Source organism: Panthera onca, chromosome C2 (assembly GCF_046562875.1).
Source record: "Panthera onca isolate mPanOnc1 chromosome C2, mPanOnc1 haplotype 2, whole genome shotgun sequence".
In the NCBI taxonomy this organism is placed as follows: Eukaryota; Metazoa; Chordata; class Mammalia; order Carnivora; family Felidae; genus Panthera; species Panthera onca.
In genome coordinates, this window is record NC_138347.1 from 28,904,925 (window position 1) to 28,932,597 (window position 27,673).

General features: G+C 35.8%; 1 long non-coding RNA gene across 6 annotated transcripts in view; it reads right to left on the reverse strand.

Annotated features, from left to right (window-relative positions):
• The window catches only part of LOC132683863 (uncharacterized), a 106,712-nt gene that overhangs the window by 24,183 nt on the left and 54,856 nt on the right, over nucleotides 1-27,673 (reverse strand). The window contains exons 3-7 of one of the 6 annotated variants that reach the window (XR_009612422.3): nucleotides 27,485-27,581; nucleotides 24,296-24,359; nucleotides 21,317-21,385; nucleotides 17,932-18,088; nucleotides 14,839-14,921 (exon numbers count right to left, since the gene is read on the reverse strand). This is a non-coding gene — a long non-coding RNA (uncharacterized LOC132683863). Of the gene's footprint in view, nucleotides 1-14,838; nucleotides 14,922-17,931; nucleotides 18,089-21,316; nucleotides 21,386-24,295; nucleotides 24,360-26,788; nucleotides 26,902-27,484; nucleotides 27,582-27,673 lie in introns of those variants that run through there. The other 5 variants (XR_014138169.1, XR_014138168.1, XR_014138170.1 and 2 more) reach the window with 5 other exon arrangements.

A 27,673-nucleotide genomic window follows, 5' to 3' on the forward strand; every position in this document is an offset into this window, starting at 1 on the left:
ATCAACCAACTCTTCACATGAGTAACTAACAATAAGCAATGGGATGATGCTCGATGAATATCAATTAAAACAAATTCCTCCCAATAAACTCTTTCTTAAAAAGATACATTCCTGCGTGGGCGTATATTTATATGCATGCACGTATACTTTGCTATTGTAACTTGTCTTCTTTAAAACATTAATTAGCATTAACTATTTATCTTAAAGATTTTAAGCATACGTTTCAGGTGGGACTAGCTACATAATGGGGGGATGTCGAGAGCTTAGAATAATGGCCTAGCACAAAATCAAAATGCAGAGCCCCATATTCAAAATTATTAAGACTCTTAAGACAGTAGTAGCAGAACATTAAAAAAATACGGAGGCTTTGTGGGAACAGAGTCCTGTGCAACAACACAGGCTACATGTCTGTAAAACTAGTCCTGGTTTCAGATATTCCTTATCAATTGTCCCCATTTGGATTGTCCCAAGGGCCATATTATAGATTATGAAAATGAGAATAACCTGCCTAAAAGTCACATTATGGTCATATATTTTTTTGCACAGGCCTATGTTAACTATAAAGGCATTGCTGGGGACCCATTAAAATTCTATTATGATCAAAATTTTTCATGCTTGCTTGATTTCTCTTTTCTCTGCTTTATACAAACTTATCTAACCTATGAAGCAGGAAAAAAAATGCTATCGTTTCATTAAACTGTGTCTATCAGCCCTCTTGCACTCGGTTGGGTTTGTGTGACAAGTTCCGGCCAAAGTTAGGACCTAGCTCCTAAGATCTCCTTTGAGGTTCATGTTCTCACCTCTCTAGGTTTCCCTTATTCTTTCCTGTACTTTCCCACTCCTTTATTTGTATAGCTGGAAACAATGAACTCTGAACCAAAGAGCCCATTATAGGAAAAGCCTGAACCCCCGGGTCATTTTTGGAGGACAACCATTCAGGCTCTTTATGCGGCTTGACCCATATTAGAGTGCCACACAAAATTAAACTTTAATGTCTTAAGCCACTTATTATTACCCTAATACTCTATGTTTGATAGTATGATGGTCTGAGACAAGGAGCATAGGACCCAGACCGGTATTTAGCTCATTGAGCGATTCTGAAACACCTTTTGAGAACAATGACTAAAGTCATTTTCTCAGTTGACTATAAATCAATGTGCTAGTCAATAGCTATGGTATTATCTCATGGAGTTCTTTACATTCTTATAATAACATGAATTTATAATTTACTTTCTCTTTTATTTGATTTTATAGTTTCCAAAGCACTCTTTCTTATGTATTTTTAGAGGATTCTGGGACATTGTAAAGACTTCAAAATTTATAGCAGTGAATTATCAGGGATAGAATGACCAATAGCAACAATGACACTTTGTCAAACATCCCTTTCAAATCTCACAAATTGTCACCTGTCAGCTTATAGGACTTACAGACCTCAATAATTCAGATTACCCAAGTAAGTATTTGATAGAAACCTTGGAATCTGGGCTGAGTCTAAGCATCTGGGGACACTGCTCTTAGGAAACTCGGTTTGGTGTTACTGGGAGGGACAAGGGGAGATGGCCAGAGTGCTTAGAATAATGGCAAGCGTTCTTTTCCCTTTGGCTGCAGAATGTCAGCATTTATGGGAAAAAGTCGATCAAGTACTTACTGGATCTGCTTAATCAAGCATAATTGTCACCATGTGACTGGCAGTTATTGGAAGCTCCTGTGTGAGACAGTGCCAGAAACAGTATGCAAAAAACTACCTATATTTTAGATAATAAAAGAAAAATAACTTTTCCTCAACACAGGAAATGAACATGATGCAATTTAAAAGCATAGATTTTTGGAATGTGAGAGATTTGGAATAAGACTTGGTTTCAGCACTTATTTGTTTCAAGTTCTTCTAGTTTATTCCAGTGTAAAAGAAACATTAGTGCCTACATTGCAGAGTTGTATCTTAAACAAACTTGAACAAGTAAGGCACCTAGCATGATATCTGCAATGTTTTACCTCTGTCAGGTCCATTGTTTGTATTAGTGATATTATCTTTGGTAATAATACTTTAAGAATTAAGAATGAAGGGGCGCCTGGGTGGCTCAGTTGGCTAAGTGTCCAACTTCAGCTCAGGTCATGATCTCATGGTTGGTGAGTTCGAGCCCTGAATTGGGGTCTGTGCTGACAGCTCAGAGCATGGAGCCTGCTTCAGATTCTGTGTCTCCCTCTGTCTCTCTGCTCCTCCCCCACTTACCATCTGCTCTCTCTCTCTCTCTCTCAAAAATAAATGAACATTAAAAAAAAAATTAAGAATGAAGGCGCACTCCCAGGCACTTTCAAATTTATATAATAAAGAATCTTACCGAACATCCTTCCTGCCCTCTTTAAAATTTAGAAATTATTTTTCCCCGATTTTTTTAAAGACACACAGTGTCAAGCATTTATAATCACCCATTTTTCCACACAGCCAGACATATACGTGTATTTCAAATAATTCTTTCAATTGTCCAAATACTCATAAGTTGTAGGAAATAATAATTCATTAAATATTTATGAAATATTGAAGTATCATATTCACACCAAGGGAGTTAAATGAGAGAAATTACTTTTTATCCTGAATCTTAAAAAGGACTCTGGGAACTATGATTTATGTAGATTTTCCTAGAGTGTACCTTTTATACTGCCTTTATAAATGTTTTATTTACTATGCTTTAAGAGGTCTAGGATAGTTTTCCTCTGAATAAAGCCCCAAAACTCTTTAAAATGTAGGCAAAGTATGTAAATTTAAGGATTCTTTACTAGTGCATTTCTGAAACAAGAATCAGATAGCACATAAATTTCTATTAATAAAAATCAACTATCTTTTTTCAATAATTAGAAAGCTGTCTCAAATTTTAATGTGTACTGCATGTTGATAAAAAACTCAGTTATCCAATAAATTGTTATTTTAGATGAATTAAAGGTATTATAAATGTTGAAATACCCAATTCCCACAAAAGATCCCAGACTAAACTGTGGTAATATCTAAAAGACCTAAATATACCTTCTGATATAAGAGAAACAGAATGACAAAAAGTTAGAGAAGTTAAATTCTATAAGAGAAAAATAGCTGTTTATGCAGTAAGGATGTTTCATGAATTAGGAAGTTCAATAAGTAGATAAATGTTTGTTGATTTTATTGTGAACTTGCAACGGACAATGTGTCTCTTGCCCTATCTATATAATTCCAGCAAATACAAATTGAATATTTTTTAGATAATTAAAACTCTGTTAGACACTTTGGAATATATGATCATAGGATACATGGTGTTTTCTCTCAAAATGTTTGCAGTCTAGCTGAGGAGGCATGACAAATATCAAAAAGTATCATAGCAACAGAATCCTATAACAAGAGATGCATCATAGTGCCAAGCCAACAGGACAAAGTAATAGCTGTAGAGTTCAAAGAAGGGAGACACCGCTAAATGTTGGGAGATAGGATATTTGCCTTCTAAACTGAGACACTCTGGTCCTCAATATATATATTTTTTGGGGGAATGAGGCAGAAACCAAACAGACACTTACTATATAACCATATACTAGGTAAGCTATTTTTGAAGTACCAACTACTTAGTTGTATACAATATGACTTATGTGAGTTATTGTCAGTTAAAAACTGAATAATCACTAATCACCCCAGAGTGAATTTCAATGTCCCACAGTAGACCAAATTATTCATTTCTACATTCCATTTTCATTTATTTTTGTGGAAAATTGTTTACATTTCAGTGATAAAAGGAAATCTTTAGCCTATATAATTTTTCCATAAGCATTTTTATACACAAAAATATCATGTCATATAACATAATAGGTGATTAGTTGTGGGGCTAAATGTTAAATGGTAGGTGTTAGGGAGATTTATAACCCCTACACATACTCCCAGACCTTCAGGGACTTATCTTCTGTTTAGGAGGTCAGGTTTTATATATGACACAATAATACAAGGGGGGCATACATTAAAGGCTGAATGAATCTATCAGACACAAGTGTCTCAGTGGTTATAATACTCCTCAAACCAAAAGAAGCCATTCTTATTGTAACCCTGGATCCATGAATGTGGAAATGGTGCAAATAAAGCCTTCTTCTATTTCAAATTCCCCCAAATTTCAAATATTTACAATAATACAATACAGGTAGGGGTGACATCTTAGGAGAAAGGAGTCCCTATATATTAGTCACTTGAGTGTCATAAAGAATGACTTTTACAAATTATATACTTGATATTTGAATACTAATGGCTATATCCTTAAAAGAAGGGACTCTTGACTTCAAGGAATCATAGATGTCAGACATGGAGGGGACTTGGAGAGGGTCTGTTCCAATGCCATCATGGTGTAGAAGAGATGGAGGCCTAGAGGAATAAAGGTCCATCCATGATAACATCTATTCACAAATGAGAAGAGTTCAGATTTGCATTGGGATCTTCTGGAATTAACTCCAGGTATCTTTCCTTCATAGCATGCTGCTTCACCATAGGAGTAACACAGGGTACCAGGTAAAGTTGAATATTTAACATAATTTCGCTGACTGAAGTTATGTCTTATCAAGAACAAGTAACTTCTCTCACCCATACAAATTCTCTGAAATCTGTGTTATACATACATACACTATACAATAACATATGGTCCCTAAGTAGGAAAAAAGTAGAATCACTAGTTTGGACATCATTGACCCAAAGTAATAACAAAATAGAAATTGTCAGCAATATAATGTTTGCCCGTATAGAATCCTGATGAGAATCTATAAGAATCTATGAGGATGCTAATAGAGAATAAGAGAATTTATAAGCCCAAGGAGGCTTTCACAAATCTTTGCCACATCTGCGTGTAAATTATGAAATCTATGCCAGTCAACTGAGAGAAAAGTCATACCTCCTTTAAGAAGTCTTGAACGCCGTCAGGACCTTATGAAACACATTTTGATTAGCGAAGTGAAAATGAATCACAATCATTGGCAAAGGGTTGTGCTACAGTTTTCCTCAAACCAGTAACGCTTGGTTGGAAAGAGGTGGAGCATCAAGAAGAAAGATATATTCGATGCGTTGCATTTTGATTAGGCTCCTGGATCTCCATATTTAAGACTTCTACCTTTCCCAGGGCTCGTCATCGCCTGATGATAATTACAAAAGCATGGTAATGGCGGGCCTTAAATCAAACATGCATGGTAGATGTGCTGTCACGGCAAGAACCAGCTCGTTGCAAGCTGGCAGGGAAGGATGTGCTTGCCTTTCAACTGGCAGAGCAGGCCCCTTGGCTGGCACAGCGACCAGCTCTGCCTTAAATCTTCCTGAGAAGTGGCCTGTTATAGGACTTTGCCTAATTAGAGATGTCTGTCTTTGGAGAAATCCTTCGTAACGTTAGTTTCATTTGCAGGTTGCTGAGGAAGATCGCTTGGGCTGCAGTGTTGCCCAGCTGCCTATAAAGCCCCTGCTCATCAATAGTCCTATCTAAAGAGTCCACTTTGACAAGAGGCCATCCAATGACCTGCCAGTCATCCTCTTTTGCCAAAAGTTACATGTGAGGAAAGTGTCTTGAACGGATATGAAGCCTCTGGTAAAGTAGACAATATAGATTAATAGTCCACCCTGGATAATTCTAGTCATTTGAAGAAGTAGTGTGAAACTGGGACACTTCTAAAGCAAAATTTGCCAACTATATTTAATTTTAAAAGTAAAGTTATGGTACAGCCAATTGAGAAGAATCAGCAGAGGAAGAAAAAAAAAAAAGAACCAAAGTACAATCTTTCATAATTCAGAAAGAAGCTGTATCTGAGACACTGTGGATTCAGTTTCACGGAGAGTGGTTTTAATAAAATTACAATAAATATGGCACCGTGTTTCAGTGTTCTTATTTTATAGCCATTTCATCTTTGAAATCACAGAGCATATTTTCTTAATCTTTAAATCACTAATCTGCTAATAGAAAATGAGCAAGTTTTCAATGCTTGCCAGAAATGAGAGGCACTCCCCCTATGTCTACCCAAATAAAATTCTACCAAAATATATCAGTGAACTCAACAAAACAAGCTGAGAGCATTGGTAGGAAGAATAAATCAGTCTCTGACGAAGCAAATCATTTTTGTTTCGTTCTTCTTGTTCTAGTCCAGTTCAGCCTCAATTGGCCTCTGGTTTCACTTTTTCCTGTGTCTCTGAGTCCCTTATCTAATCCTACTCTCATTTTGCTCTGTTGGTCTCACAAGCCTCCTATATACATTGACTCATTCTTGCTTCACCTTTTATTTCTTTCCCTGAGCACTTTCTGGCTGGTTTCAAACCTGCCTTTCTTCTTCATGTGGCTTACTGTTTCAAAGTTTCCTCAACCGCCCAAAACTAGCAGTTATAAACATTCACAAACACAAATATTTTAAGTAGAACAATCAATCCAGAACAATCAATCTGTATTCCCAAATACAGATATGGTATCTTTGGGATCTGATATCATGCCAGATGTATATCTCCTCAAAGCTCATTTCTCAAGGATCTAAAATATGCTTTGCTGAGTGCTCTCTCTTATATGTCCTGGGATGAGCTCATCTATTTAAAAGTACACCCCAGCTCAGCAAAGCTATCCTTCAAATTTATTTGTAAGTAAATCCTTTGGAATTCTAAATGTCTTTTCTAATGGAAACTATCTTACACAGAATGGTGTAGGTCATCAACCAATTCCAAATATCTACCTCGTCCAGAATAGAGGTTTCGTTCAGAATAGTACTGAATGAAAAGATATTGGGAGCCCATTTGGTTAGAGCTGAAACACATCATGGAGATTACATAATACAACTCTTTTATGGTATCGGTGAGAAAACTGAGATTAAATGGCTAACTTTTTCTTCCTTATATAACATCCTCTTCTTTACTGTAAAACCTAGGTATTATATAAATTAATCCACACAACAATCTCAAAAGATTGGTATTCCTATCCACATGAGACATGTGAGACTGAAAGAGCCAAGTAGCTCCATTAAAATCACGCAGCTGGCACCAGTAAAGTGACGGAGCTGGGATTTCAACTCAGTTTTCTCAGACTTTATATATGTCCCAGTCCACTACCCCTCACAATGCCAGTCATACAGTTTCACCGAGAATCTGTTTTGAGGCAAAATTTACCTGTCTAAGGTCACATTTCTTTCCCATACAATGGAAGAAAAGTCACTTTTCTTATCCTCAAATACAAGCCACTAGTGATGGCCCTATGGTCTAGGGTCGAGACCAAAAGAAAAAAATTGTGAATAAGAGTAAAGTGGTTAAAATGATCCCTAGGACAAAGCAACTTTTTTGACTTCACAGTCTATTCCAGCTACTGACCTATATTATCTCTCCTTTTGTTCACAGTCCAGGCTCTTCATTCTAAACTTGTTTTCTCTTTTTTACCTCCTATTCATGTTAAAAATTACTGTAGTTAAGATTCTGCCTTTCCACCCCACTGCAATTGCTCTAACAAAGATCACAGTGACCTCTTAGTAGATCATTCAAATCCGTAGTTTTCAAACCATTTTCTGAACTATGTGGGCAGCATTCAATAGCTTTGACTATTCTCTTCCCTAAAACTCTTTTCTCTTTTGTTTTTTATAAGCCCCATCCATCTCTGAACCAATCCCTATCTGACTCATTCATAAGCTCCTTGTTTTTGTCCTGGTCTTAAATGCCTTGTGTTTTCTATAATCAGGCCCTTGAACCTTTCTCTAAAAAATAAGTGGGTTTCAACTTTGCCTGAACATTAGAAGCTGTCCATAAGGAGCTTTTAAAATTCTAATAGAAAACACTTTAAAAGGCAGAGTAAAGGCCTCCATGTATCCATTCCTCCATAAAAGAAATGAGAATATTAGCAAAAATAGGCAAAATAAACTTTTTAAGAACTCTGGAATCAAAGGTTTTCAAAAATATAAGAAGCATTTATTCAAGAAAAATAGCTGAAACTTGGTAAGAACAAAGTTTTGTGGCATTTTGATTCTTCCTATCCCTACCCTTACCCCCCAATCTCTGTTGTAGCCTTCAAACCAAAAGCTACATGATTTTATTCATTGTGAAAAACAGCAGCCTAGCAGCCACTGGAACAAACAGAACAGGTTTGGAGTTACTACCCCCCCCCCCCAAAAAAAATTGCATCCTTAGAGAATTGTCATTATTTACCTGTTTTTTACCACCATTCTCAGCACTTATTTTTTGTTAACCTGGGTGACTGCTGAATCAAACTTGACTCAGCTCACTCGGTGTGAACAGACCTGCCCCTACGGCATTTGTCAAAAGAAAATCAATATCAATCGTTTAAAAATTCAGGTGCCTGAGGTAGCAATACCAGTTGGGTTAAGTAAGAAACTTACTAAAATATTATAAAGGAAAAACCAGGGAATGAAATTTTTATGTGGGATGTTGAAAATATTTGACATATTCCTGGAAATCTAAAAGGCCATATGCATGTGCAAGAATGTGCACATGCTCAGGAAAGACGTTGAGGAGGCTCTAATCTCCCATGTGTAGATGCCTGTGAGTCTGCACAAGCAAGAAGTGAAGGCTATTGTAGTGTTTTAAACTGCCTACTGGAGTATTGAAATATTCCTCCCCAACACACACAAATCCCTCAACAAAGTTGGGAAGACTTATTGGTTTAGTACATTCAAGGAGATTTCTGTCCAATCATTAGCTGACCACTACACTAACTGAGAAGAGATGTTGAGTTTTATACAAGACAAAGAATTCAGACTCTACAGAATTTGCTCAGCAAACTGAATAAACAAACCAACATCCATAACAACCAAATCAATACCAAACAACAAAACTACCAGGAATGTGGGAGGGGGAGGAGGGAGCTGGATTTCCAGAGTCAGAAAGATTTATTTTTCAAGGGTGAGGCATGGGGGAACTATAACACATGCAAGGAAACAGGAAGTTATAGACCATAAAAAGGAAAAAAAAAATAAGTGAAAAGAAACTGTCTTTGAGGAGCTCAGATACTGGACTTAACTAGACAAAGACATTAAAATAGCTATTATAAATATGTTCTAAGAACTAAATAAAACCATGTCTAAAGAATTAAAGGAAAATTTAAGGACTATATCTTACCAAATAGAGAATATCAATAAAAGGAAAAAATTGTTTTTAAAAGGGTCAAATAAAAATTCTGGAAATTAAAAGTATAAAAACTGAAATGAAAAAATTAATTACGGGGATTTAACAGCAGATTTGAAATGGCAGAATCTTAAGACAGAACACCTTAGATTATTCAGGCTGAAGAATAGAAGGACAGTTAATGAAGAAAAATTAACAGAGCCTCAGAGACTGTGTGATACCAATAAGCATACCAATATGCACATCATGGTTGTTCCAGAAAAAAAAGGAGAGAGAGAAGGTAAAAAACAAAACAAAACAACAAACAAATAAACAATTTGAAGAAACTGAGGCCAGAAACTTCCCAATTTGATTTAAAAAAAAAACATGAACATGCACACCTAGGAAGCAACATAAATTCCAGGTAGGATAATGAATCAGACAGATTCATTCCTAGACAAATTAGAGTAAATTGTCAAAGGCCAAGGAAAGGAGATGATCTTGAAAGTAGCAAAATAAACGTATCTTATAATGTACAAAGTTCCTCAAAGATCAACAGGTAGTTTCTCATGAGAAACCATAGGTTCTAGAAGGAAGTAGAATGACAGGTACAGGGCACTGAAAGAAAAACATTGTTGACCAATGTTCTCAAGAATTCTATGTTCAGCAAAACTATCCTGCAAAAAGGAAGGAGAAATGAAGACATTCTCAGTAATTGTAAACTGAAAGAATATATTGCTGGCAGACCTACTTTATAAGTAATACTAAGGGAGTGTTTCAGGCTATGAGAGGCACTAAACAATAACTAAAATGTGCAAGAACAAATAAAGATCACTGGTAAAGATAAGTGCACACATTAATATAAAAAACATTATAAATGTATTTAATTTGTAACTTTTTTCTGCTATTTGATTTAAATTACAGAAAACAATAACTATAAAGCTGTTGAGTGCCTTATAACATGTAAAAATTTAATCTGTATGACAATAATGGCACAAAAAGTGAGAGAGAACAGGGCTATAATGGACTAAGTGTTTACAAACTCTTTGAGTTAAACTTCTATTAATAAGAATTAAATTTTTTAAAATTTACAACTCTGTAATCCTCAGTACAATTATTAAGAATCTTTAAAGTAAAATAAACAAAGAAATTTTAACAGTCTAATTCAAAACATCTATATATCACAAAAGAAGGAAGTAATGGAGAAATAAATGAACACAAAGACACTTACATACAGAAATCCTACCTTACCAGTAATTAAGTTAAATGTAAATAGTTTAAATATTCCAATTAAAAGACAGAATTTGCAGAACCCTCAACAAAGTAGGTTTAGAGGAAAAAGACTTCAACATAATAAAAGCCTTATATGAAAAGCCCACAGTGAGCACTATACTCAATGGAGGAAAAACTGAGAGCTTTCCCCTAAGGCCAGAAACAAGACAAGGATGTCCACTCTCACCACTTTTATTCAACATAGCACTAGAAGTCCTAACCACAGCAATCAAACAAAAAATAAATAAATAAATAAATACATAAAAGGCATCCAAATTGGTAAGAAAGAAGTAAAATCTTTATTATTTGCAGACGACATGATACTCTATATAGAAAACCTGAATGAGTCAATCGAAACTACTAGAACTGATAAATGAATTCACTAAAGTTGCAGGATACAAAATTAATGTCAGAAATCTGTTCCATTTCCATACACTAATAATGAAGCAGCAGAAAGAGAAATTAAGAAAACAATCTCATCTATAATTGACCCAAAATTAATAAAACACCTAGGAATAAACTTAACCAAGGAGGTGAAAGACCTGTACTCTGAAAACTGAAAAACAAAACAAAACAAAACAAAAAACACTAGTAAAAGAAACTGAAGATGACACAAAGAAATGGAAATATGTTCCATGCTCATGGATTGAAAGAACAAATATTGTTAAAATGCCTAGAGTCTCAAAGCAATGTAGAGATTTAATGCAATCCTTATCAAAATACCAACAGCATTTTTCACAGAACTAGAATAAACAATACTAAACTTTGTACAGAGCGCTCACTTCAGCAGCGCATGTACTAAAATTTGTATAGAACCACAAAAGACCCCAAGTAGCCAAAGTAATCTTGAAAAAGAGAAACAAAGTTGGAAAACTTCAAGTTATATTTAAAAAGTTGTAGTAATCAAAAAGCACGGTACTAACACAAAAATAGACACATAGATCAATGGAATAGAATAAAAAACCTGGAAATAAACACACAATTATATGGTCAATTAATCCTCAACAAAGAAAGAAAGAATACCCAATGAGAAAAAGACAGTCTCTTCAAAAGATGGTGTTGAGAAAACTGGACAGCTACATGCAAAAGAATGAAACTGGACCACTTTCTTTCACCATACACAAAAATAAACTCAAAATGGATTAAAGACCTAAATGTGAAACCTGAACCATAAAACTCTTAGAAGAGAGCACGGGCAGTAATTTCTCTGACATCAGCAGTAGCAACATTTTTCTAGATATGTCTCCTGTGGCAATGGAAACAAAAGCAAATATAAACTATTGGGACTACATGAAAATAAGAAGGTCTGCACAGCAAAGGAAACAATCAACTCTATTAAAAGGCAATCCTACTGAATGAGAGAAGATATCTGCAAAAAAATATTTGATAAAATGTTAGTAATCAAAATATATAAAGAGCTGATACAACTCAACGCACAAAAAACAAATAACCCAACTAAAAATGGGTAGAAGACATGAACAGATGAAGAATACATGCAGACACATGAAAAGATGTTAAACGTCACTCATCATCAGGGAAAAGCAAATTAAAACCATAATGAGATATCATTTCACACCTGTCAGAATGGCTAAAATCAGCAACACAAGAAACAAACAATAGGTGTTGACAAGGATGTGGAGAAAAGGGAACCCTCTTACGCTGTTGGTGGGAATGCAAACTGTTGCACTTACTCTGGAAAACAGTATGGAGGGTTCTTCAAAAAGTTAAAAATAGAACTACCCTATGATCCAGCAATCTCACTACTGGGTATGTGCCCCCAAAATATAAAAACACTAATTCAAAGGGATACATGCATCCCTATGTTTACTGCAGCATTATTTACAATAGCCAAATTATGTCATCAGCCCAAGTGCTAATCAATAGATGAAAGCATAAAGAAGGAATGGCATACATTCAGTCATAAAAAAAAGAATGAAATCTAGCCATTTGCAACAACATAGATGGAACTAGAGAGTACAATGTTAAGTGAAAAAAGTTACAGAAAGACAAATACCATATGATTGCACTCATATGTGGAATTTAGTAAACAAAACAAATGAGCAAAGAAGAAGAGAGAGAAACAAACCAAGACACAGACTCTTAACTGCAGAGAACAAACTTACAGTTATCAGAAGGGGAGTGGGTAGGGGGATGGGTTAAATAGGTGCTGGGGATTAAGAGTACACTTACGATGAGCACTGAGTAAGGTACAGAATTGTTAAATCACTATATTTTACAACTGATACTAACATAACGTTGTATGTTAACTATACTGGAATTAAAATAAGAAACTTAGTTAAAAAAAATAAAAATAATAAAAAATAAAAAGACCTTTTGGCAGAATGGATTTTTAGAAAACATGATTCAACTATATACTGTTGACATGAGACACACTTCCAGTTCAAAGACACAAATAGGATGAAAGCAAAAGGACAGGAAAAGATATGCAGAGTTAAGCAAAAGAGAACTAAACTGGCTTTTTAAATTTCAGACCAAATAGATTTTATGTTAAATTTTATTATTAAAAAGATAAAAACAGTGACATTTAAACAACTAGGCAAAAGGTCATTCACTAAATAGAAGATTTCAATAACATAATAGGCCACGTAGGCTTAACAGAAATCTATACAACACTCCATCTAAACAGAAGAATACACATTTTTCTCAAGGGCAGATGGAACATTCTTGAGTATACAGCTACGTGATAATTCTTTTTAAATTGGAAATTTGCAATAGTGCGAAGTGTGCTCTCTGATCATAGTGGAATGAATTAGGAACCAATAGATATTTGGGGAATTCAAAAATACGTGGAAACTAAACAACATACTTCTACATAATCAATGGGTGAAAGATCACCAGGGAAATTAGTAAATACTTTGAGATAAATGAAAATGAAAATACAACATGACAAGTTTTAGTGTATGCAGCAAAAACCATGTTTAGAGTGAAACTGATAGGGTAAATGTCTATACTGAAAAAGAAGAATTATCTCAAATTAATAATTTAGCCTTCTATTTTAAGGAACTAAGAAGAGTAGACTAAACCCAAAGCAGGCTGATGGAAGAAAATAATAAAGATTAGAGGAGAAATAAATAAAATAAAGAATAGAAAGTAACAAAAAACCACAACAAACTTAAATTTTTTAAGTTTCTTATTTATTTATTTTTGAGAGACAGAGAGAGACAGAGTGCAAGCAGGGGAGGGGCAGAGAGAGAGGGAGACAGAATTCAAAGTAGGCTCCAGGCTCCTAGTTGTCAGCACAAAGCCTGACACGGGGCTCGAATCCCTGAACTGTGACATCATGACCTGCACTGAAGTTGGACAATTAACGAACCAAGCCACCCATGTGCCCCCAAATCAACAAATTTAAAGCTGGTTCTTTGAAAAAAATCAACAACTAACATAAACAACAAAATTAATAAATCTAATTTTGTTAAACTAAACGAAGTTAAATAGAAAGAATCAATTTAGTAAAATCAAGAATAAGAGGATGTGATTACTGCCTACACAGAAACAAAAGGAATTATAAAAAATATTATGAAAAATTGCATGCCAACAAACTAGATAACTTAGATGAAATAGAAAAATTCCTACAAAGAAACAAATTATTGAAACTGACTCAAGAGGAAACAAAATTCAACTAGAACTATAGCATGATAAGAAATTGAATTAATATTCAAAACCTTCCCACAAAAAAAAGCCCACAACCAAATAGCTTTACCAGTGAGTTCTATCAAACATTTAAAGAATGTTTAACATCAATATTTTGAAAATCTCCCCCAAAATAAAAGAATGGAAAACTTCCCAAATTATTCTATAAAGCTGGTATTATTCTGATACAAAAGCTTAAAACATACTACAAGGGAAAGAAAACTACAAATAAATATTCTTTATGAATATAGAGGCAGTAACCCTCAACAGAATACTAGCAAGACAGATACAACAACATATAAAAAGGATTATAAATCATGACCAGGTGGGATTTATCACAAGGATGCAAGGGTGTTTTGACATAAAAAAAAAAGCCATTTATGTAATACATCACATTAATAGAATGAAGAAAAATTTATCATCTCTATAATCTCAACAGATGCAGAAAAAGTATTTTACAAAACCCAACACTCTTTCGTGATAAAAACACTTATTAGTATATATATATATATATAACATCCTAGTTAATGGTAAAAGAATGAAGGCTTTCTCCCTCTCCACATTTAAAAAATAGAATAAATGAGTTTGGTAATGAAGGAGGATATAAGATCAATATTAAAAAAGCAACTGCATTCCTTTACAATTGTAGTGAATAATCCCAAAAGGAAATCAAGAAAACTATTCAACTGGAAAAATGTATGGAAAATAATACAACGCTTAAGAATTAATCTTTAAAAAGTATAAGATATGTACACTGAAAACAAAACATAACTGAAATAAACTGGAGACCTAAATAAGTGGAAAGATACCAGTGTTCATGGATTAGAAGACAACATGGCTGAGATGGCAAAACTCACCCCAATGATTTCCATATCCAATGCAACTGTATCAATAGTTCCTCTGCCATTTTGCAGAAATGGACCCACTGATCCTAAAAGTCCTATGGAAAGGCAAAGGACACCGAATAGTCAAAACAATCCTGAAAAAGAACAAATCTGAAGTATTCACACTTCTTGATTCCAAATACTCGCATAAGGTTATACATATGGATCACTAGAATAGTATTGAGAATCCAAAAATTAACCTTGACATTTACGGCCACTTGATTTTCAACAAGCATGCCAAGATATTACAGTGAGGAAAAAATAATATTTTTAGCAAATGCTACTGGGACAACTAGATATCTTCATGCAAAAAATAAACTTAAACAGAATAGAAAAATTAATTCAGGGGCGCCTGGGTGGCTCAGTCGGTTAAGTGACCGACTTCAGCTCAGGTCACGATCTCGCAGTCTGTGAGTTCGAGCCCCACGTCGGGCTCTGTGCTGACTGCTCAGAGCCTGGAGCCTGTTTCAGATTCTGTGTCTCCCTCTCTCTCTGACCCTCCCCCGTTCATGCTCTGTCTCTCTCTGTCTCAAAAATAAATAAACGTTAAAAAAAAAATTTAAAAAAAAGAAAAATTAATTCAAAGTAAATCATAGATTAAAATGCAAAAGCTAAATCTATAAAACTCTTAGAAGAAAACATAAGGTTAAACTTTTCCTGACCTTGTATTAGGCAATATTTTTTAGATGATACAAAAAGCACAAGTAAGAAATGAAAAATAGATATACTGGACTCATCAAAATTAAAAACCATTTTTTAGGATACTTTTTTAAAAATACTACCAAAAAAATATAAAGACAATCCACAGATTGGGGGGAATATTTACAAATCATATATCCGATAATAGATTTGTATCCATAAAGTATGAAGAATCCTTACAACACAATAACAGAAAACTAAATAACCCAATTAAAAAATGAGTAAAGGATTTGAACAAACATTTCTCCAAAGGAGATATATGCATGGCCCCAAAGCACATGAGAACACGCTCAATATCATTAGTGATGAGGGAAATGAAAATCAAAACCACACTGAGATGTTACTTCACACTGACTGGGATGGTTAGAATCAAAAGGACAGATGATAACGAATGTTAAGAGTGTGGAGAAATTGGAACCCTCAGGCATTGCGGTAAGAATGGGAAATGGCACAACCCCTTCAGAAAACATTTCGGCAGTTCTTCAAATAGAGGTCCCATGGAGTTAAATGTAGACTTACAATATGACTCAGCAATTCCACTCCCAGATCTGTATCCAAAATAACTAAAACAATATTTTCACTTACCTCAGTGATTCTAACCATTCTAGATTTTCAGCCCAGCCCTTCAATTCAATGATTTACTTTCAATGTCTCACATGAATTTCCAACTTAGCCTATTCAAAATTAAATTCACTACCTTCTTTCCAAAACTTTATTCTCTACCAGTGCTCCATCATCCACCCAGATTCCAATTAGAAATATAAAAATGAAAAGAAAAAAAAAAGAAAGAAATCCAAATGACCATTGATTCTTTCCTCTCCCATCAATGCCAAAACATTATACTCCAAACTTATTCCTTCCCCTTCCTGCCCACTGCCTCAGCCTCAGGACATGTAATTATCTCCTTTTTCAAAATTATACCATCAAAATTCCAACTAATCTCAGTAACTCCATACTTGATCGTCTCCAATACATTCCCCAGACTGTATCCTATAATGTAAATCTGATTACACCACTCCCCAACTGAAAATCCTTCCCTGGCTCTCAAGTACTTTATCTAAAAGAAATTCAAACATTTACACTGATTTTTAATTATCTGCTTCTACCTAATTCTCCAGCTTCATCATTCATCACTCCACCACTCCTACCTCATTACCCTATCCTCTTGTGATAGGAGATTGCTTTTAATTTTTCAATGTGCTTTGCTCTCAAACCTTTCAAACTGGTTCACACCCCCTTGCTCCCCATACCTAGGACTGCTCCTTTTACTGAAATTCTTCATCAGCCTTCAAGACTTAGCTCAGATACTAACATTTTCTGAAAGAATGTCCCAGATATCCTCACTATGATTCAATAGCCTGATGTGTGTGCTCCCATATAATTCTGGGCATTCTTCTACTACAGCATTTATCACTCTCAGGAAATTGTGTGTTTACACTCTCTGTTAATTTGATTGCTCTCCAGAGCAAAAATTGTATCCTTAACATATAGTGAATGGGTAAAACCTAAAATATGCAATGGAGAAATGGTTAGCTTATTTGTTTGCTTTTGGGGACAGAGGATTATATATAATAGCATTGGAATGTATCATTTATTACTAGCTTATTAAAATTATAAAATAAAATGCACAGCTGTATAAGTGTATATATGTGTGCATATGGGCATATATATATGAAACACACACATATATATTGTGGTGTTTCTCCTGACTGGATGGGGGCCCCTAAATGTAGGGCAACCCCATCAGCTGGAAGCCAGCGACATAGGCAGGACAAAGGAGATATAAGTATATTAAATACACTGAATATACTGCAAGGGAGCAGCAGGCAAGACAGCAAAGGAGAAGTCTGCAAAGAGGCAGTGGGTGAGGGCTGTATTTAAAGGGGGGGTGAGAAGCTATGGGGACATATGGAATTTTTCCTGCCTGGTTGTAATAGTCCATTGGTCAGCTAGGGTTTATGGATATTTTGAGGTGGGCCGCTTAATGGGCCTGTTTGTATTCAGTCATGAGGTTGGGGTCACTCTGGGCCCTTTTGTGCTGATTAAGTTTCTATTGCTCAAGCCTGTTGCCTAAAAGCGGCTTCTATACATATTATACACTGTATGTATGTACGTATAAGAAAAACCTACACAAAAGTTGAAAAAACATTAGTAGGAGTTCTCCAGGTCATGGGGATTGGATATTTTATCCTTTAGAGATTCTTAGAGATACTTAAATTCTTTAAAATTTTTTTTCAGTATTTTCTGTGGGAACGGGTATTATTTTTGAAATAAAAATACTTTTTAAAAGATAACTTGTCTATTTTTCCCCACTGATTCTATCTAACACAGTTTATAAGCCAAACAGAACAAAATTCATTCTCCTACCTTTTTTCCTCCGTTCTGTTTTCCCAAATTAAGCACAAAACTTCCCTGGGCCCAGCCAGGGAAATGAAGATTCTGGAGCTGCAGGCATTGGCAGAGGTTGTAGAGGTAGGTATGGCTCACGGGTTCCATCTTTTTCCCCCTCTTCACGTTGTAGTTTCTAAAGATGATGTGAAAATAAAATTGATTTGTGATGGAATCAAAAATGAGTTCAGTGAGTACTTTGAATGTCTCATGTTTTGAATCACTATGATCACCATTCACAAATTGTAATTAACTGCTTTCTTGTAACTTACTAAGGGAGAAGAGTTGAAAGTGGGGGAGGGAAGAAAAGGTGAAGTTACATCTTTATGTCATAACCTAGGACTAAATATGAAAAATTCACATTTAATCAGACTAAAAAGACAATGTTAAGAGTCGAATGCATATCTGAGATTAAACACTGCACTCTGGTGAAATACTGTTTATCCAAAAATTTACAATGGCTTCTTTCAGAGCAGCAAAGACTGATTGGTAAAAGTGTCTCCATTGGGAAAAATGTCCCGCATTAAAGCAGTTAAAATCATGCTGTAAATAGCATAAGCTTCATATTCTATTAAAAAAATAATGTTTATTTATTTTTGAGAGAGAGAGAAAGAGAAAGATAGAGCAAGAGCAGCAGAGGGGCAGAGAGAGAGGGAGACACAGAATCTAAAGCACATTCCAGGCTCTGAGCTGTCAGCACAGAGCCCAATGCAGGGCTTGAACTCACAAACTGTGAGATCATGACCTGAGCTGAAGTCAGATGCCTAATCAACTGAGCCACCCAGACACCCTGGTTCAGATTCTGTTTTAAAGTGGGATGCATTCTTAGTTTGTAGACTATTTTCCTGATTCTGTTATTAATCTGACTGAACCACTTGGGCATTTGGTCTGAATGTTATAAACTATGTTGAATTTCCATTGAAAACTCTTTCATGTTTAAAAAATTTAGAAGGCATTATAAAACTGTTAGTTCACTTTTCTTTTATAAAACCATGATTCCCAAACAGTTTTCGATGAGGGACAGAACAACATAAACAAGGCAAATGAGTGCCTAACCACACATCTCTTTGTTTTAATCATCTTAAGTCATTGCCTAGTTGTCTTTAAACCCCTCTCTTAAGCATCCCTAGTTAAGAAATATGGTTAAATTCAGGTTTCTCTCAAGATTATGGAGCAAATCCAGACAGAGCAGAGATATATCACCTACATGAAGAAGAGAGATTGTGGGAATCAAGGAAAATCTTAAAGGGGAAAATAAAACACAAAAGAACAATCTGGAGCTTGAGCAAAAAAGAACTTGGAACAGAAAGAAAAAGGCAATGGGCCTTGCCTTCTGATATTTATATGAGTTTTTCCTATGAATATAGACTCTAGTTTATTTGCGTGAATATAAACCTAGTTATTTACAGGAGTATAAACCTCAGGTCTTTTAAAGTATTATGTGGTCTCCCTCCCTTCTCATTCCTACCTGCACTCTCTCATCCCACCTCCTAAGCATTCCCAACCTCATCCCAAATTAGGACGGGTATTCTCTATGCTCTCCCTACTACCACCTCCTATCAGGTACTTGAACTTAAATGTAAATTGGAGGATGATGTTTTAAAACCCAAGGATACCTGAAGCAGGATGACTAGAGCAACAGACCTCTATATTTGACCTCTTCCCATATCTCCCCCACTATGTGTACTTTGTGCTTTTAGCACAAGAGAGGTCCGGGAACTTCTAGAATTCTAAGTAATAAATGTACTCATTTGTAGAGGATTGGTTCCCTTCAAACAAACCTGGGTCTACACATAAGCATATTTATTAGGTATTATATAATGTGATACTAAGGCCCTGTATCTAATGGTAACATAGCAAAAAGCAAAGTATTTCCCTGTCTTCTGCCCTAGCCTCCACACCCCAGTAATCAAACTGCCATGGTATGGTGTCTCATCTCACCTGTGGGTGAGAAAATTTCCTAAGAAGGCTCCTTTTAAAACATAGATGACTCAGGGGTGCCTGAGTGGCTCAGCTGGTTAAGCATCCAATCAAGCCCAGTATTGGGTTCTGCACTGACAGCGTGGACCTTGCTTAGTATTCTCTCTCTCCCTCTCTCTGCCCCTCCTCTGCTAGCTGTCTCTTTCTCTCTCAAAATAAATAAATAAACTTAAAAAAAATGAAACATAGTTAGCTCATAATTCACTAGTAAGTTGCCTACACTGGTTCTTTAGGATAGCTATGACCCAAGAAGACTCATTAGGGAATGAAACATAAGAATAAAATCTGTCCAAAGTCTCAAGGTTATAGGCTGTGGATCCAAGTAAGTATAGTGAAAGAAAGCTGTGTGAAGGGTCACTCGCCTGGGGTTCCAGTCCCAACTCTGCCACAAGGAAGGAAACAAGGAACTTTGCTTACCACAAACAAAGGACGGCTCTCTGAGTTATTCTATTTTTTTCAACAAATCTAAAATTACCTGTTAAATACTTCATTATGATGACCTGAAGGTAAATGAGATAATTTACTTTATAGTTCTCTGAAAATTGCTGGATACCATACAAATAAAGAGCATCAATACTGTTCTTACAGAAATAAAAAATTTAGAGATTGGGTTGGTTCATGTATATTGGACAGAATGGGATTATTTTAAGCAGGTCAGTTTCTTTTGAAACTTTTTAATTGATGTTTATATTCAGAAAAGTGTACAGGTTCATGTACAACTTGATGAATTAGCAAAAAGTGAACACACCCATGAAATACCCACTCAAGTCAAGACATAGAACACTGACACCACCTGAAGTCTCACTTTGTACTCAATCCAATCATCCACTCCTCTTCTCCTCCCCCAAGGCAATCACTGTCCTGATGTCTAATGCCATAGATTAATTTTGTCTCCTTGTAAACTTTCTCTAAATGGAATCATACAATCTATATTATTTTCTATTGGACTTTCTTTGTTCACTGTAACTTTTGTGAGGTTGATCTCTGTTGTATGTAGCAACCATTTGTAACTTTCATTGTTGTATAGTAGTTACATGCTGTATATACTAATAAATGAGTATTTACAATATATTTATAAAATTTTTCTGATTATGGACCTTAGGTTGTTTCAGTTTGAGATGACTGAAAATAATATAGATATGAACATTCTTTTCAATGCCTTTTGCTATGCCTGTATATGTATTTCTACTGGATATTTCAAGAAGTGAATTTTCTAAATTATAAGTTTTAGTAGATAATGTCAGATTGCCCCACAGTTTTACCATTGTTTATTCCTACCATTTGGTAAAGGAGTTCTAGTTGCCTGGCACCTGGCATCTGAAATAAAGCATCTGAAATAAGGTAATCCATACTAAAAACAAAGAATTGAAGTAAAGGTTTATACCTTCATACTGAAATCCCCAGTTCTTTATCCCTCCTAACTCTGACGATGCTGGCAGCAGGCTTTCTCCATCTGAACAAGAAAAGGTTTTATCTGGAGAATCTGAGCCAGTCACAAGAAAAAAGATCCAAACATTTTGACTTAAGATCTCCAATGAGAATAAGCCCAATAAGAATGCTTTAAAATAAAGCCTACCATCAAGTCACAAACACACATACACACACATATACATTTACAAACACTCCAGTAAATTTTTTAGTGCCCAACCTGTATATATAAGCATACATCCAAAAATCACCAGACATCTGAAAAAAGTCTCTAATATGAAAGACAAGTGCAAACAAGCCAACATTGGAAAGTAACTTATAGGAAACAATTTATGCCGGGAGAGAGGAAAAAATATTGTTAATAGTTTCAGAGAAGAAAGAGGAACTATTTCATTCATGAAATAAGCATCAATTCTACAAAGGAGATAATCAAAGAACAAGAAAAAAACCTTAAAAATGTTAAATATTGCCATAGAAATTAAAAATTAATAAAAATGTTAAAGGAAAATATTTTTAAAACTAAATATAAAATTTAAAAAAAAAGAAAATTATAGGATCAGAATAGGATGTACAATATCCACCAAAGAGAAACCAAAATCCTAATAGAGAAAAAGAAAAGAACTAAATTTTTAAAAATGTTGTAGGTAAAATGTTCTGAATTGAAAGATCTAAGATTCCACTTAAAGGGATCCACTGAGTGACCCACAGAATGGATGATAGATGCACACATTACCTATCACCATGAAATTTCAGAATATTAGGAAAGAAGACACGATTCTACAAGAATTCCAGAAGGAAGAAAGATGACATAAAAAATTGGAATAAAAATGGTTTATATCCTTCCCCAGAGAAGCACGAGATATAGTAAAACAAGAAAACAAAAGATCAATGCCTTTAAAATTGTAAGAAGTTATTCATAACTAGGTTTGCATATTTAGCCAAATTATCAATAAAAGGAAGCAAGATAAAGTCATTTTTAGACACGCATGTTATTTAACAATTTATCTCTAATTTACCCTTTCTCAAGTAATCACTGGAAGACATGTTCCACTAGAATGAGGCCATAAACCAAAAAAAAAAAAAAAAAAAAAAAGAATATTAGGGATCAACTCAAGTGATAGGTGAAAACAACTCCAGGAAAACAATTATAGAACTGATATGCAGAAAACCAGTACCATTTGGAGCTGGTCAAAATGCTAGAAGAGAGATATTGTCAAGGAGGCAGAAGTGGCACATCCTATATATAAGCATACAGAATAACAAAACCAGTATAATAGGAATTTCAGGAAGCTTAAAATAATTTTAAAAAGCAATCTCATATGCATTAGACATCACAAATATCCCATTCTCTTCTCTTTCTTGAGAATTCCATATCCCAATATTCTTGCAATTAGACAAGGCCATATGACTGATCTGGGCCAATGAAACGTGAGTAGGAGTAGTATAAATCATTTCTGATCTGAAGCAGTAAAATCCAGGGGATTTTCCACTCCATTCTCCCTCTTTTGCATTAGAGGTTGCTGTTGAGCTGGCACAGCCACAAGATGAGAGCATTCTGGACTGTTAGGTCAATGCATTAAGGGAAAACTGCCCAGGGGAGCCACTGGTCCTTTGCTGGACTTTGTATGAGCAAAAGCCCCTGTGGTTCTGGCATTGCTCATCATTGTGATGTAGATTAGCCCATTCTGTCTAACGCAGTATTTTACATAGTTCTGTCATAAATAACATTTACATGTTCACGGTAATAAAAACAGTAATTATTGTTTTATCCAGAGTCCTGATATAACTATATGGCAGGCATAGGAAAAGTAGTGTGTGAGAATGCTGTGCGGGGTGAGGGAGCTAGGCATCTATGTTGGGGAGGTGGAGATGTTGGGTATCCAAGAGAACAAAATTCTGTTCTTCCACAGTGGAAGTCAATAAATAGTACCTAAAATTCAAAGAAATAGTAACGGAAATGCGTCTTGGCCTCAGCTTTGAACTGTACTTTCTATTTGGAAAAGCCCCTCTTGACAAGCATATAAAAGGCTGATCAAGTGAAAACAGATATTGGGTTTTACTTTCATAGGAGTGACTACAAAAGCTCAGGTTTTTAATGATGGTAAAAGATGTAACCGCTAATTATACTTGCCTGGCTTCCCTGACTCAGAGTGGTGGGGTAGGTGAATTGGTAGCAGGCCATCCTGGCAGCCAGGGATGTGTTTCATTATCAAACCCTTAGTGGCAGTTAATTCAAGGAAGAGTACTCATCTGACATGAGCGGAGACAGTAAGAGTGGAGGCTAAAAGGCCCTCAGCTCAGTACGGTTTGTTCGTTGTTGTTATTGTTTTGAAATAAGACAGTGTGATCCTAGGAGCTATGAGGGGTCTATCTTCCCCTTAGTGTTAACTGAAAAGCAAAAGCCAGTGTGCAACATGAGAGGAGGAAACAGATGTACAGGGAGATAATGCCCCGTGTCCTTGTAAAACCCAGTTCCCACCCCTGGAAGCAACTCCTACATGTAAACTAACTCAATTCCTTTTCATACTTGGAGCCAGAGAGTTCTGACTATTAAAACTAGTGCTTACCAACTCAGACCTGGAAAGGCAGCTTAATTCTTTCCTCTGCACCTGAAAATACACATTTCTCAGGTAGTTAGAGGGAAGGAGCTCATGTGGACTCTCTCCTGTGCCTCCACACTTTCTCTGCCAGCTGTGCATGTCTTAGAATTGGCCTCTGGTCCTTCTTTAAAAAGCACTGAAAAGTTTGTCTAGGGAACAGTGTGGAACCAACAGAAAGATTCAAGTCTTGAACTGGACGATTTCACTACCACTCTCACTATGAGCCACATACAACAAAGTTTTTATAGGATATGAAAAAAAAAAAAAACCACTCTCCCCTCTAACGTTTATATCTTTCAGTAGAGGAGACCAACATTAATTATCTCTTTCCCCACCTCTAGAAACTGCTGGAGTCCTTTTGCTGATAGTGTCAGCTCGGGTTTATAGCATCCCACTCTCCTGGAAGGCAAAAAGAGAGTCAAATGCATTATACTACTGAGAGGACGTAAGCTAATGAAGAAAAATGATTAATCGATATTTGTGAGCAACACATTGAAACAAAGAGAGAGTCTGCATTAGCTGCAGAGTGTAAAGCATTTTGTAGAGAGAGCATTTCTGAATCCACTTCGTCATTCTTGATTTAGCAAATGTGAGCTTTTCTTCTTTCTCAGCTAACAGCCAAAATAATTAACACAGAGTTTATGTGAACTTAGAAGGTGCTGCGCTGAGAAAAAGAGAGAGAGAGAGAGAGAAATTGTACAAACCCTGTGGCCAAGCCATTTGCTACAAGAAATAGAACTGTGGACATCTGTTTTCTGGGAAGTGCTAGCCTGGAGTGCAAAGGTGACTGAAACTCAGAAATCAGATCAACATTTTCCATCTTCACACCCTATGCAAGTTTCTCTGAGTATCTTGTCAGGAGAAATAAGGAGAACAGGACCAGCTTTAGGTTAAAAATCTCAGAGGAGAGAAATTGATTATTTAAATCAACATTAAAAAGTACATCAAAACGAAAAAGATTTAAAGTGTTTCAATTGCCACTGTCCATTCTAAATTCATACCAAAGCTAAATATTTCAAGCTTGTTACGCGTTTGCCTTTTGAACTGAAAGAGACCCGTAAGATCACACAGTTCTTCATTCTTGCCTTAAATGGCAGAGGAAGAGGACGCCTAAAAGGTTAAGCACAAGTCCAATTTCAGCAGCTGGCAAAGAGCAGAAGAGAATATCAAAGCCCGTCCTCCTGGCTGCTGATTAGTCTCCTTCCACCACGCTGTGCTTTAGGTAAAGTCTGTAAGAGTCCCAGTATGATAATGGGAATAAAGTCACGCATGAGAAGCCTGGTGGTCTCCGAGGAATATCAAACTTCCCACTTGTTAGAAGGCAATTTTTCTTTTCCAAAGAGGGAATGACAGCCTTCTTTTTGAAAGCTATTCAAAGGTACAAATGTGTGAACTTTGAGCAACCCGCTAAGGCAAGTGTATTGCCTAAGCGTAAAAAGAAATGGCGCAGGTAAAATCAGGTGATTTCATGTAGAAATTTTATACCCTGGAGTCTAAATATCTTGATGATCCTTAAAGAACAAAAAAAGCAGGCTCCTTGTCACCACAATTGAACTGCAACTCCATTACTGAATCAATACTCTCGCTAGCAAATATCCCTTATGGAGTAGTGTTGTAACACAAATTACAACAGTTTTGGGAGGGGGGAGTGGTAATGCTGGGAAACTTGGAAAAAATAATGACTTCAAAACAGAATTTATTTAAAAGACAGAACTGAGGCTGGTGGGTGGGGGCATGAATGGCTTACATTTTGATGAATTTTTTAAAAGAAGAGCAGGGTATACACATTTTGTTTTCAAGTTAGAGGATAAAATGATGAAATGGATCTTTTCTCCAAATAAATACTGTTATGCTACATTTTCATGGTCAATAGTGCTCCATTCGTAGGTGTCCCTCGTTTCAAAAACCAATTTGGCTTATCTGTTTGCTCCTCCTTACATATATCTCAAAAGCTGTAACAGATTCAGGGAAACAGATGACCCAGTCACAAATGCTTACTTCTCCAGGGACCTGCCTTTAAATTGACCTTGAGCTTCACAAACCAAAAAGAGCATCTGTGTACTCAGGACAGTATTAAATCTGGAAAAAAAAAATTAAATAAAAAGGAAAGCAGGATAGGCAGAGTTGGCCAAAGCAAACAAATACTCAATAGGGCAGCCGAACCAATAGATGAGAATGCAGAACCCACATTAAGTTGCTGGTTTGTTAGGGGGTGTAAGTGGTTACAGGAAATGTCTGTTTAGATTAATGCCACACAATCCTCGGTCTTTTACAAGAAATTTTTTAATGTGATCTTGTCCAACTTTTCATATGGCTTTTTATTTCTGTCCTTTTAGTTTAGAAGATTTTGTTGGTGTTGGGGGAAGAAAGAAGAGCCTGGGGTTCCGTCAAGTAGTACCTGTGTCAAGACAAATTTAATTGTTTACTAATAAATTTTGACGTACTGCTCTAAGTCCCTGCCCCCCTGAAGAGGAAACACACACAACCATGTGGTGATATTCGTGGAATTACAGGCTACCAATGGATAAACTGAAACCAAGTTTTGTATGATTTGCGACATAAATAAAAATCACCACTACCAAGGGAGGGAAATTACCCCAGTTAAAGCTCAATGGCCTGTGTAGGATCTGCCAATTTTTAAATCTCTAACTGCCACCTATTGATGAGGGCTATTTTAAGAAGTATGAAAAGGTTTTAAAAAAAAAAAAAAGGTAAAGAAAAAGCAAAGGTAGAGTCTGATTTTTCTCTGACAATCTGAAATAAACACAAAACCAGAATTTTTGAAAGATATAGCAGGATATAAAAACTATAGATTAAATACTTATCTAGTACTTTCCAGGTGCTTTGCTTAGTGTGGCCGGTTAAAGATGGCTACAAATTCTTTAATGTTTCTCCCATGGAAAGGTGGGGTCTATAATTCCTTCTTGAATCTGGGTTGGTTCTGTGATGATTTAGACCAGTTGAATATGGCAAAAGTATCTCTGTGTTAGTTTCTGGACCCAGCCCCTAAGAAGCCATCAGCTACTGTTTCCCCTTTCTTAGAACGCTCTCTCTGGGAGCCCTGAGCTTCTAAATAAGAAATGATTATTCTGAGAAAACCTACTGAATAGGTCACATGAAGGAGCGCTGGTCTACTGTTCCACCCTTCCGGTCATTCCTACCACATGCCGGACATGTGAACGAAGCCACTTGAAACCTCTCTACCTTCCCTGAATAGCTCATCTGCCAGCTAAAAACCACCGAGTGACTTCAGTTGATAAAATGGAAGAATAAGGTAGAAAAACTGCCCCACTGAGAGCTGCCCAGGTTCCTGACCCACAAATTGTGAGAGATCTTAAAATGGTTGTTTTTCAAAGCCACTAAGAACTGGGGTGGGTATCAGAAAATGTAATATGTATGCTCTTTACATTTGTTAACCTATTTAATCCTCATAATAGTCTAATCATGTAGGTAATACTATTTGCCCCATTTTAGAAATAAGCCTGAAGAAACTGAAGCTTAATGAGATTAAGCAACTCACTCACAGTCACATTGCTAGTAAAACGGCAGAGCAAGAATTCAAGTTCGGGCAGTCTGATGCCAGAATCTATACTTTTAGACATGACATTTTCTCCATCTATCCTGAAAAAAAGTTAAATAAAATCACAATCAATAAATATTCATGGAATGCTATGAAATATTGTAAAATACTCTGATAGGTGTAACGTAGCATG